This window comes from Lissotriton vulgaris, chromosome 3_1 (assembly GCF_964263255.1).
Source record: "Lissotriton vulgaris chromosome 3_1, aLisVul1.2, whole genome shotgun sequence".
Taxonomy (NCBI): Eukaryota; Metazoa; Chordata; class Amphibia; order Caudata; family Salamandridae; genus Lissotriton; species Lissotriton vulgaris.
In genome coordinates, this window is record NC_141689.1 from 841068636 (window position 1) to 841081656 (window position 13021).

Here is a 13021-nt window from a genome sequence, read left to right on the forward strand (position 1 = left end):
GCAACAACATGGTGAAAAGTGATGTTGTGGTGGGGATAGGGGTTTGTACATATGCTCCTAAATGGATAAGTGTGTTGAACTTGACCCTCTCTGCAGAGTCACCCCCAAGATGTTTGCTTTCACCTGTCCTATTTTTGCTGAATTCATTTTTGTTGGCCCTAAGACTCTGTGCACCTTATCATTGCTAACCAGAGCTAAAATGTTTGTGCTCGCTCCTTAAAACATAGTAGTCTATAAACTTGTTTGTCAGTCAATAAACTTTATTTGGTTTTTGTTTAAAAAAACATAAAAGTTACACAAGTACAATACATAAAAACAGTAAGTTATTGACACAATTAAAAAAAAGATCTAGTAGCGCACAATAGATCAGCTAAACATAGTAAAATTGCTTTACATCAGATTGGCATATTTGATTATCTTATAATGTTAATGTTAATGTTATTTGAAATTTATTGAGCGCAAACTGCCGCTCCGAAAAGAGCATCCTGGCGCTACGGAGCGAGAGAGTCAACAGAAGTGAGAACTGGATGGCAGCTAATACACAAGCATCTGAAAAGTTAAATAGACAGGTTTTAAGTTGTTTACGAAAAGGGGCTTCTCGATCTAGAAGCCTTAGCTCCTTTGGCATCACATTCCAAGCCTTGGAAGCCAGGACGCTGAGGGTTTTTCCCCCTTTAGTTTTATAGTGAAAAGTGGCAGTGTTAATTAGGCTACCAATCTGCTGATCTCAGAACTCTGGTGGGATTGTAGCATGAGTATATTTTTGAGAGATACTTAGGGCCAATGTTATTTACTGCTCTGAAAGAGGTCAATAAGATTTTGAAAAGAATCCTTTTGTGGAGAGGAAGCCAATGCAATTTACTTAGGGCCGCAGATGCCGAAGATTTTCTGGGCAGTTTCAGTACCAGACGTGCAGCTGCGTGTTGGACACTTTGTAGTTTTTTTAGTGTCAACTTTTTTACACCAGCCATCAGGCCATTGCAATAATCGAGGCGGGAGAGTATAAGGGCAACAGCCACAGACTTTCTTGATTCAGTGGGAAGAAAATCAAAGAATTTTTTCAATGATTTGATGATGTTAAAACACCTACCTGCTAAACTCCTTACTTGATGGTCAAAGGATAGTGACGAATCAAAAAGAATGTCCTGGCCATGTCCACCAAACTGGGAGGAGGGGTGGCTCCCTTATGCCACCATTTGTTGGGGCTAAAATTGACATTTTTCCCAATGGGCAATATTTCTGTTTTACTAGAATTGCATTTAAGAAAATTGTCATTCATCCATTGGAGGACATCGGTAAGGCAATTCTGAAAGTTTTGTTTGGCCATTGTGGAATTTTTGTCGAGGGATACAATCAGTTGGATATCATCAGCATATGATGTTACCATTATACCATAGGATTCAATTAAATAGATAAGGGGCGCCATATAAATATTAAAGAGTAAGGGACTCAGGAAGGAGCCCTGGGGAACTCCTGAGGTGACACTCTTCTCCTTCGAGAAAAACGGCCCCAAAGAAATAGTTTGAGTTCTCTCTGAGAGAAAAGATCTTATCCAGTTAAGGGCCCCATCTGTTATTCCACTTAGTCTCAGCCTATTAATAAGGATTTTATGGGAGATGGTATCGAACGCCGCCGATAAGTCAAGTAGAATCAAGACGGCGTTCTTCCCTTCATCCTGTAAATTTTTTATGGCATCCGTTAGTTCCATGAGGGCCGTTTCCGTAGAGTGCTTTGGTCAAAAGCCTGATTGGTAGGAATGTAGGATATTATGTGTTTCCACAAAGTTTGTCAATTCTTGATGGACCATATGTTCGATTATTTTACCGAGGACTGGGAGAAGAGATATGGGGCGAAGATTAGAAAGGTCTGAGTGGTTTTTGTTTTGCTTTTTCATCAGGGGTTTGACTATGGCTTTTTTCCAGTCCACAGGAACAGTCCCGGAGCTGAGAGATTCATTGACTTTTTGATTTATAATAGGATTCACAACATCCACTATCTGATGAAGAATGTATGGAGGACAAGCATCAGATGGGGATCCTGATTTACTGGACATGATGACCTCATGGATTTGTGCGAGGGTCTCAGGCTTAAACATGCTAATTGTGTTCGGTAGGGGAGGGACAGAGGCATTTGCACTCTCTATGCTGGAATGCGCACTGGGTGAGAATTTGTCCTGTATTCATTGTATTTTTTCATCAAAGTAATCTGCGATTTGATCGCAGAGACTTTGGGACGGAGGGATTTCTTGTTTCAAGGCTGTCGGGTGGGTAAAGGATTTTACTATAGAAGAGATTTATTTTGTTTTTGTTGGGCTTCCCTAATGATTTTTTTAGTAATCCCTTTTGACAGTTTTAATATTTGCAAAATAGATGTTCCTATATTTTATGAAAAGGGTTTTCGCAGCCGGGTCGTAATTTTTCCTCTGATTTCTTTCCCCTTTTTTGCACTGAAGATGTGCTTCGGCTAGGGGCTTCGTATACCACGGGGCACTTAACTTTTTAGATTTATCATCATTTTTAGCAGAGCGTTTCGGTGGGGCAAGGTTATTGGTTGCTAGCTGCATCCAAGTATGGAAGATTTTGGAATCTTGTACAACATCGCCAGAAAGACTAGGGACCTGTGACTCGGCTGACGATTTAAGCTTGCTGTTTTTCGTGTTTAATGCCCAATTTTGACTGGTGGAAGAAGGCAGAGTAATTTTTGCCATTTTCTGAGGGTGACGCATATTTACATTAAATGGAATAAAACAGTGATCTGTCCAGATTTGAGAGATTGGTAGATGAGTAACTAAGTAACTAAGTCCATAGTAAACTTGTGTGACCTGGCTTTTTCCAGTGGGTTTATCCCCAGACTTTTTAATTTTTGGGCTCCTGTTTTTGACCCTGATTTTTGGGTGGTTTTATGACTCTGGGCACTTTACCACTGCTGATCAGTGCTAAAGTGCATAGGCTGTCTGTGTAAATTGTTATTATGGAATGTAGTTTCCATGATTGGCATGTTTGACTTACTACTAAGTTCCTAGTACAGTGCACTGTGTGTGCCCAGGGCCTGTAAGTTGAATTCTGCTAGTGGGCCTGCAGAACTGCTTGTGCCACACACAGAAGCAGCCTTGCAAAAGGGTCTTAGACCTACTGCCCGCAGTGTTAGTGCTCAGTTTGGTACTGCCATGTCGATCTGGCAATTGCACCCACTTGTTACACCTTATCCTCCCCTTTTCATACATGTGAGTCACTCCTGAGGTAGGCCCAAGCTACTTCTGTGAGTAGAATGCAGTGTATGTGAAAGGTAGGATATGCTCTGATGTGTGTGGCATGTCCTAATAGTGAAATACTGACAATTTCATTTTTCACTATTGAAAGGCTATCTGTCCCATAGGATTGAATGGGGAGTTTACTTCTTATAATTATAACTGCCGATGGGAACAAGATAGGAAAATGGAGTTTACTATGCCTGAAGTCAGAATATAAGCATTCATCTTTTAGTAAGGATGATTTTTATATTCTGTGTTTGAAAATGCCACTTTTAGAAAGTGGGTATTTTTCCTGCTTAGCCCCCCTGTGTGCCTCTGCTCTTTTGTGTATTGACAGTCTGGCTTTGGAGTGACAGGGGCTGTGGATGTGAGTTCACTATAGACAGCAACTGGGGGGTTGAGGTGTGCCCAGCCTTTCCTGGATGAGTCAGGGCTGGGCTGAAAAGACCTGGGCCGCATTCAGAGTAGGGGTAGGAGATTTCTTTTACCCCTGAATGGTCCTTGTCTGCCGTTGACGATGCTGTATCTACCTCCACTGGGCAGCTGCACCGCAGAGGACAGAACTGTTTTTGTCTATGCAAAACGTTTCTCTGCCACCATAGAATAAAGGAATTTGTGCTACAAAAAGTGGGGCCCAGGCCCCTGAAATTTAGATCACTTTTGGAATTCAAGAGGAACCTCTGCCAAGGAGAAGAGCTGGGAGTAGCTGGAGGAGAAGTACTGCCCCTTTGCTGTGTGCTGTCCGGGGTTGGTCTGCAGTAGCTGTTTCTGCCAAGGCTAGGAACTGTGTGTGTATCCTGTTTACCAAAGTAATCTCCAAGGGCTTGAGGTAGAGCTTGCCCCCTGTTCGAGAAGTCTCAGGAACACCAAAGACTTCCTCATCCGTCTGGGCACTGTTTCTGGAACTGCTGGTTTCAGCCACCCCAGAAAAGAAAAGAGCAGTTGACCCTGTCACCGTGTCCATTGCTGGTTACATGTCCTAAAGGCACCGCAAAAGACACTGCCACACTTCGCACTGCATCCATGGTTTCACCCACGCTGGTGGACACAGCACTCTGCACCGCCTCACTTCATTCTTCCCAGATGACCCCGACCCCGTCCCTGCCTGACCTGAACATCGACTGGCTTTGTCGCCTGCACCATGATCTGCCTGCACTGCAGCAAGCACCGCCTCACTCCGTATCGTAAGCCTTGGCCTCACCGATGCTGTTGTTCTGCTTCGCATCGCAAACGCAACAATTGCCCCGGCCGGCCCACACCAACCGCAACAAGAAAAGTACTGTGTAAGAGTCTATTGACGCTTTAGCTGACCCATACAAATGCGGTTGGCTGGAACTGTTAGACTCTGTTGTTTTCAGCACAGCGGTAGGCCCAGAGGGAGCTACTGACTCAGAAGAACTGTGTTTTTCAGCTATTCTTGCAAATTGAAGGTTATCTTGCAAAGTAACTCTTTTTACAGTATTATATGTTGGATTTTTGCCATATTTGGTCTTGTTGGTTTAGATAAAGATCTGCCTATTTTATAAACTGGTGTGGTGTCTATTTGTACTGGTTTCACTGTGTTACTGTATGCATGCACAAATGCTTTACACACTGCCTCCGAGATAAGCCTGCCTACTCGTGCCAAGCTACCAAGGGGTTGAGTAGGGTATCCCACTTATCCTGACTAGGACAAAAGGGTCCCTACGTAGACAAAGGTGCAAACAATTGCCAACTAGAGACCCCCATTTTTAACAAAAGTGGTATACTATATTCCCAAGGCCTGTAAATTAAAATGCTACTGGTGGGCCAGCAGTACATTCTGTGTAACCCACATAAGTAGCCCCCCTTAAGATATGTCCCAAGTCTGCCATTGCAGCCTGAATGCAGCGTTAAATTGCCACTTCAACTTCAACTCCTTTCAAAAGTCCTAAACTTCAATTATATTACGTATAAGTCACCCTTAAGGTAAACCCTAGGCAGGGTGCTTGTAATTAAAAGGTTAGACATGTACTTTTAAGTTTTACCATTCCATTCCAAAAAGCTCTATTTGACGTATAAAGTCATAAAAGCACAAACATGCATTTGGATCCGTTCACATAGTATCTATATACAATTCATACATGCTCTAGTCAAATTCAATGCATACCCCTCTGGTTGGAGGAAACATAAAATCCTAAAATCTATATACAAGACACAAATCTTGTTAAAAATGAATATGCTAAAAACTTTATAGATATGCTACAATACATGCTACCGTTATTTATGTATGGGCGCAAAATCCGTTCCGCTCGTGGAATTTGCGAATTTTCGGCAATTTCGCAAATCTCACAAAATTGCAGAAAAATTTGCTCGTGGGCGGATTTTGCACATGCCCGAGTTGAAGCTCAAATAATAATCAGCCCAAACAACTAGTGAGCACAGTCTAGGCTAGGCAGGTGTGCTTCCTCCCTATTATCTACCGCCTAAATTAGATGTAATCCTTGATGGAGGTCTTTGCATCAACGAGTTTCTCGAGCGCAATCCCCGTGTTCTTCATGTGACCTGGAGGCTGCTTTCTTCTCATCTGCTGCTCTGAGATCGGCCGCTGACCCTTTATAAACAAGAGGCATGTGAACTTGCATAGAAGCCCCACACGTTTGGCCCCGCCACACACACACATTAGGGTATGCATAATGCAACGTCTTCCCGCCCTTTCCTCACTATGATGGACAGCTCACTCGAGGGACCTTGGCGCCTTTCGGCACGGTGGCAAAGTTACAGACACACGTGGTCACTGGAGACAACTCTTCTGGCCTTTTACGCAGCTGTAGTGCAGCAAAAGCACTATACATTTACCCAATGAGGTAGCACTTACTGATTAGCCAATAGAAAGTACTCCAGTTGAGTAGAGGTATAGCACAACAAGGTGAAATCTTCGTGGATAAATATGCAGACAGCATTCATTCTGGCATGATGCTCCTGTCACAAAAATTAAACCTCAACAGGAAGCACTTGCAAATATAAGCAGGTGCCCAAGTTGAAGCTCAAATTCAGTCGCGCATTATAATCAGCCCAAACAACTAGTGAGCACGGTCCCGGTGTATTTCCTCCCCATATCTACCACCTACAATTAGATGTAATCCTTGATGGAGGTCTTTGCATCTACGGGTTTCTCGAGCGCAATCCCCGTGTACTTCCTGTGACCAGGAGGCTGCTTTCTTGGCCCTTTCCCCCACTGTGATGGATTGGACAGCTCACTCGAGGGACCTCTGCACCTATCGGCGCTGTGGCAAAGGTACAGAGTCCTTAATGGAGGTCTTTGCATCCGTGAGTTTCTCAAGCTAAATCCCCGTGTTCTTCCTGTGACCAGGATGCTGCTTTCTTCTCATCTGCTGCTCTGATCCGTCACTGACCCTTTATGAACAAGAGGCATGTGAACTCGCATAGAAGCCCCGCCTGTGTGGCTCCACCACACACACACTAAGGTATGCAACGTCTTCCTGCCCTTTCCTCACTCTGATGGACAGGTCACTCGAGGGACCTCGGTGCCTTTCGGCGTGGTGGCAAAGTTACAGACACACAAGTCATATTATTTGTGCAAATGTCAAAAAAATCCGCGGACCGCGAATCAGCAAAATTCGCCCATACTTGCCGTTATTAACAGTTAATTCAAAGGGATACAGTACATGCAATACAGCCTGATGGACAGGTACCTTGTCATGGGACCTTGCTCTTATCACCCACACCCACCCCAAATATTTAGCCATGGCTATAACAATCGCTTCAGTAGGTCACTTCTTAGAATTCTTTCAGCCTCATGCGCTCTTCTTGTTCCCAAGAGCTTGCAAAATTGAAGTCAACCAGGCACGACATGGAGCTTTATACCCGGTGCATTCGAACAATACATGGGCCAGTGACTCTTTTCCAATCCGGCACACCGGGCACAAATCGTTTCTAGATGTTATTATTATTACATTTCTTATGTAGCGCCAGAATCGACCCCCGAAGGGGTACCTCTGCGCTTGCCTTGGGAACCTGACCTGGTTTTTCCCTGTGAGATAGCCCCTACAGGGCATCCCCAAGGTGAAAGCCAGGCATCCCGCCGCAGGGGGGCCGTTGTGGAGATTAAGCAAGCTTAATGCCCAGAGTTGCAGAGTGTGAACCCATGATTAGGTCAGGCACCGAAGCGAGAATTATCGAGTCGGTTGACATTTGAGCTCAACACCCTGCCGCGTCGGGAATCGAACCCTGGTCCCGGGTCTGACCTCTGCTTCAGGGTCTGCCTGCTCTAACCAGTGAGCCACACTTCTGCACTAGATTTTGACCATTTGCTTGTAAACACTCTGAAACGGAAATATAATTTCCGCTCAAAGGGTTTTGTGATAAAGTCCCAATATTGCTCTAGCCTCGATGTAGGCTTACAATTCAGAAAAAGCCCTGTAAGGATAGAGGACTTGCAACTTCTCACTATGTTGGACTGGGCCATTTCCCAATATTTGGCCTTCAAGACCTTTTTTGCAGGAAAAGGTGTGTTTTTGGGATCATTCCACAGAGCGCTCATGCCCATAAATATTAGGGTTGCTCTAAGTTTTCTTAGCCATTTTATTTGGTGCAGTGTATCTACCCTTAGTATGTCTAGAACGCCAGCCGCTCGGCGCTTACCCTGTAAGCTCTGGGATAGATCAGAGTCTATGCCAATACAAGAGTGGACGTAGTTTAGCAGTTTCTGTAATTGGCTTTCTCCCAAATCATTCAATATTGGTTGTGTCGGGGTACTCTGGGACAAGCTAGTTATGTTTCTAAGGAACTTATTTTCTGAGATAGTAAGTTTAGATAAGTTCACGTGCCCCCAGAGTTCAGCACCATATAAGGCAGAACTGATGACTTTCATATTGTAAATCTCCATAGCAGCTCTAATTATCTTAGTAAAAGAAGTCTTCTATTCTCTTTGTAGCACCCCAGCCAGATGTTGATGTTTTAGGGAAGCTATATCGACCTAATGGGAACAGTGTAACCCCTCCTGAATGTTGACACCTAGATATGTAAACTCCTTGACCCGATCCAGCACGGCTTTGTTCAGCATAATTCCCCCTTAAACGTCCGGTGTGGATTAAAGGCCATCAATTTTGTTTTGGACACATTGACCTCCTTTCCTTGACTAGCACAGAACTTTTCGAAGATTATTACTGCCCTCTGTAGACCACTCGGTGTTTTGGAAAGGATCAATGTGTCATCCGCAAACAATAACAGGGGGACTTTTTTGACTGTTAATAGTGGTGCGTCTCTGGGGGTTAACATCATACAGTTCGCTATCCCATTGATGTACAAAGAGAACAGGGTCAGACAGTACACATCCCTGCCGTACTCCCTTATCGCCCTGCTTACCCCATCGAATCTTAGCCTTATTATCTTCAGGTAGCCTGATGATCAGTGTCAGCAAGTCAAGTTGTAGCCCCATTTCTTGGAATGACTGCCAACGTTTGGAATGCAGTATGAGGTCAAATGCTGACCTAAGATCAACAAAAACTGCGTGCAAACTACCCTTTCCCAAGTTCAATGTTTTCCAGCACAACAAAATAAACCTAAACACTTGGTCAATTGTGCTGGTAAGAGCACGAAACCCTGCTTGAAAAGGCGATAAGATGCTACAATTGTCTATCCAATCTTGCACTCTATTGAGCTCCAATCTGCCCATCACCTTTTTTAAAGTATCAATAAGGCTGATCGGCCTATAGTTCCCTGGGCATGATTTGTCCCCCTTCTTAAAAACAGGAATAATCTCTGCCCATTTCCAGGATTCTGGGACCGGCGCGCCCTGAGCAAAAGCATTTGACAATAAGTGAATGTACTTGGCCCATCTCACTTTATCATAGATGAAAATATCCCCCGGTATTCCAACTAAAACCTGTGGCCTCCTCAGCCATAATTGATTTCAGAGCCACCTCAACATCTGCCTCCCTCAGCTTGTCCCACCTCTTGCTGTCCCATTCCCTTTTTGCCTTAGATTGCACCCTCCGGTATATGGCCCTTGCAGTACGTACGACTGCGGGGACCCCTTGTTTTATAGCTGCCGCTAGGTCAACACGAGCCTTTTTACATTCTAGGTTATACCATTCCTCTATTTTTGGAGTTGCTACCTTTTTTGATTTAACCCTTTTTATAAAATGCGTGAGCAATAGACCAACAAATTCATTATTTATGCAAGTGGATTGCTTTAAATCTAACGGGGGGTAATTACGCAGGCCTGTAAGTCACTAATGGCCCGATCTTACTCCTTGTTAATGCTAGCAAGTAGTAGCGGTAATTATTTTACCTTAGCCCATTATAATTGCCGCAGATCATTCAATGGAACAAGGGCCGCAGTGATATAACTATGTAGTATAACGTGAGGGACTTTGGGATGTGAAAGGTCCAAGTTCACACATAACGGGTTATGATCACTTTCTAATCTAGCCTGAATCCTCATGTCCTTCACTATATTCCAAAGTATTAGACTAACCAGAACATAGTTTATGCTACTGGTACTGTGGCCATTATGGAATGTGTTTGCCCCCATTTTGTCAGACTCTGTGTGGCAATTAACAACCCGTATTCCCTTTTCCAAGCATATAGAATTAATTTGAATCACAGCGTCTGACCATCTTTTTATTGGGACTAACTCCATCTTTGGTATACCTCACTTTAGATCTTCCTCATCAAACGGGTTACCCTCCTGACAAAATCCCCTGCGACGACAATATATGTGTCTGTCTGGCTACCCTCGAGAAGGTCATCAAGGGCCGCTAAAACTCCTGACTTTTTCCCCTCGGAGCCTCGCACATAAATATTATATATTTGGGTAATCCCGCCAGTACCACTAGACAGACTAACGGTCTGGATATCTTGACTATAGGTGGGGAGAACTTGGATATTTAACCCTAAATCTGATTTACCCACTTTGTTAGGCCTCCTGATGGTCTCCCTTTAGGGCCTTTAACAGCCAGGATTTAAAAGTTTAGATACCCTCTGCAATAGAGGGGGGTTTCTGCCCAAGTCTCTTGAAACAGACAAATCACAAACTCCTCAATGAAAGCACTCCATTCTGGGGAGCCAATCTTGGAACTTAATCCTGCAATGTTCCATGACAATAGTGTAGTCAAGACTGATAATATACTAACATCCCTGTGGCTGCAAAAGGCATGTGGGCTTGGGCTGACTTCCTGTTCTAATCCAGCTTTCTGGTAATGTGTCAAAAAGCCCTCAATTACACTCAAATCCAGCCCTGGTGCTAAACATTCGTTCACTATCAAACTATCCATGTAAACCACCTTGGTTAGTTGGTATACCTGCTGCATCTTGGCCATAATCGCCAGATGTCAATCTATATTGTCCAGGGTAGATACTCCCTTGAGCCTAGTTTGATTGGACGTATGCAAACTGGGATGCACATCACTCTTGGAAGAGCATCTGAACTGGATTACTTACTAACCTGAAGCACTGGGCAAATAGATTTTCGGCTAAATCCGCCCTGGCCATCGTAAGCTCAATACTATCCAAGGGGTTGGCAGTTGCTACCAACCTACAAGCTTTTACTATATCTTCCCTTATTACCGAGCAGCATCCTCTCACGTGCCTTATACAATGGATGGATTTATTTATAAGGGAGTCCTCACTTTCTAATCTTCTTTTACCATCTAACTTTGGTACATTTACCATATAGATTTTTAGGGGATTAGGTATTTCCGTAGAGAAGTGAGCTGGGAGCATATTTCTCTATTCAGCAACTAGCTGGGTAGAATGTGGAGCAATTTTCGCATTATGCCATACCAGGGCCTCATCCGCTCAGCTAAATAAGGGGTTTTAGTTTGGCTGTTGGTAAAATTTGGAATGGGTCGAGGTTTTGATAGCAGCCTTGCGTTTGCTAGCCAGGTCCTTCCCGAGTTGGATAAATCCCCATCTTCATGAGTTTTTTCTACATGAGGGCAGTAGCTGGTAAAACCCTGGGTGTTACCTGAGTGGTTGAAAAAGTGCCCTGTGGATGACCTGGGCCTCCTCTTTTCTTCGGATCCTCAGGTTGCGTTGGAAATGGTGTCAGTGATTTTACCAGCGATGTTAAATCGTCTATCAGCCCTCTCATTGAGCCAATTTCTTGTCTTAGCAAAGTAACTTGCTGAAGCAGGACTAGATGTTCCTTTAAGGGAGCTGCCGCCATAGCCCTTCCCTGCTCAAAAAGGGTTGGTAACACCTGAGTTGCTTGTATCCCTTCTTCTTTACTGCTTTCGATGTCGGATATGTCCATCAGTGGGAGGAATCTGTTAGTACAATTCACAGTGGTGGTAGTGTGTCCTAAATTAACTATATTCCCTTTGGCTGTTTCACCTTCAGCAGTTCTTTTGACCACGTTCTTATTGAGGGTTTTATGGAACATAACCGGAATGGAGGATGTGGTTATTTAACAACTGGGGACAACCTGGGGGGAGTAGGAACACTAATAGGTTGTACTGAAGGTTCTAGCTCTAATATGCCCTCACACTCCTCAATCAAGGTGTCTATTCGATCTAAGACACAATTACTACCTGCGTGCAGCTAAAACTTCTTTGCCTTCCTGCCCTTTCCTGCCCGGTTTAAGCTATTACCACCGGCCTCCCTACCGTCTTCTCTACCATCTGGCAGCTTCCTTTTACCAATAGCTATAAACAAGGGATAGACAGTATGGCCTTTTCTGTCACTCAGTGAAAAATGCCTGCTAATGACCTCAATGTATTGCTACCATACATCCACTATCTTCTCTATGACATCGCTAGGTAAGAAAAAGAAAAAGAAAAGAACCTTACACCCTAAAGAATGGGCCAGCTATTACTTCCAGATAGAGTCACCAGAGTCTTTACAGTCAGTCCCAAACAGGAAAGTTTAAACAGTACCTTTGGGGTTTATTATGTCTCTGTCTCTGCGTAATCTCAAGCGCTGTTTACCGTCCAGTACTGAAAACGACAGGTGGTGGCGCTGCCCTGCCTCTTCCTGTCAATGACGGGCAAGGACAGGCCCGGCCTTGGCCCAGCCTTCACCCGGGCGCATCCCGTGCTGCGTGGGTGAGTTGCTGCTATTGTAGCGCGAAGATCTGACAGGTCCTCCCGCATTCAAAGAGGCACCCTGGGGCTTGGAGACCCCCGTGCAGGAAAAACAGCAGGTGGCGTGAAAGGAGCGCATTCCGCGCTGCGTGGGTGAGTTGGCTCTTTTGTAGCACGAAGATCTGACAGCTCCCCCCGCCTTCAGAGAGGCACTCTGGGGCTTGTAGTCCTCCATGCAGGAAAAAACAGCAGGCGGCGTACAAACAGTGCATCCCACGCTGCATGGGTGAGTTGGCACTTTTGTAGCGCGTAGATCTGTCACCTCCTCCTGCCTTCAGAGTGGCACCCTGGGCTAGGAGTTCCCTGTGCAGGAAAAAACAGCAGGGTGCGTGAACATGTCCTGTATTTACAAACTCCAAACTGAGTTTTTTACTTCTCCCGCCTTCAGAGAGGCACCCTGGGGCTTGGAGTCCCCCGGCAGGAAAAAACAGCAAGCGGTGTGAAAGCAGCGCCTCCCGCGCTGCATGGGTGAGTTGGTGCTTTTGTAGCGAGTAGATCTGACAGCCCCTTCCGCCTTCAAAGAGGCACCATGGGTCTTGGAGTCCCCTGTGCAGGAAAAAACAGCAGGCGGCGTAAAAGCAGAGCGCCCCGCGCTGCGTGGGTGAGTTGGCGCTTTTGTAGCACGAAGATCTGACAGCTCCTCCCGCCTTCAGAGAGGCACCCTGGGGCTTGGAGTCCCCCGTGCAGGAAAAAACAGCAGGCG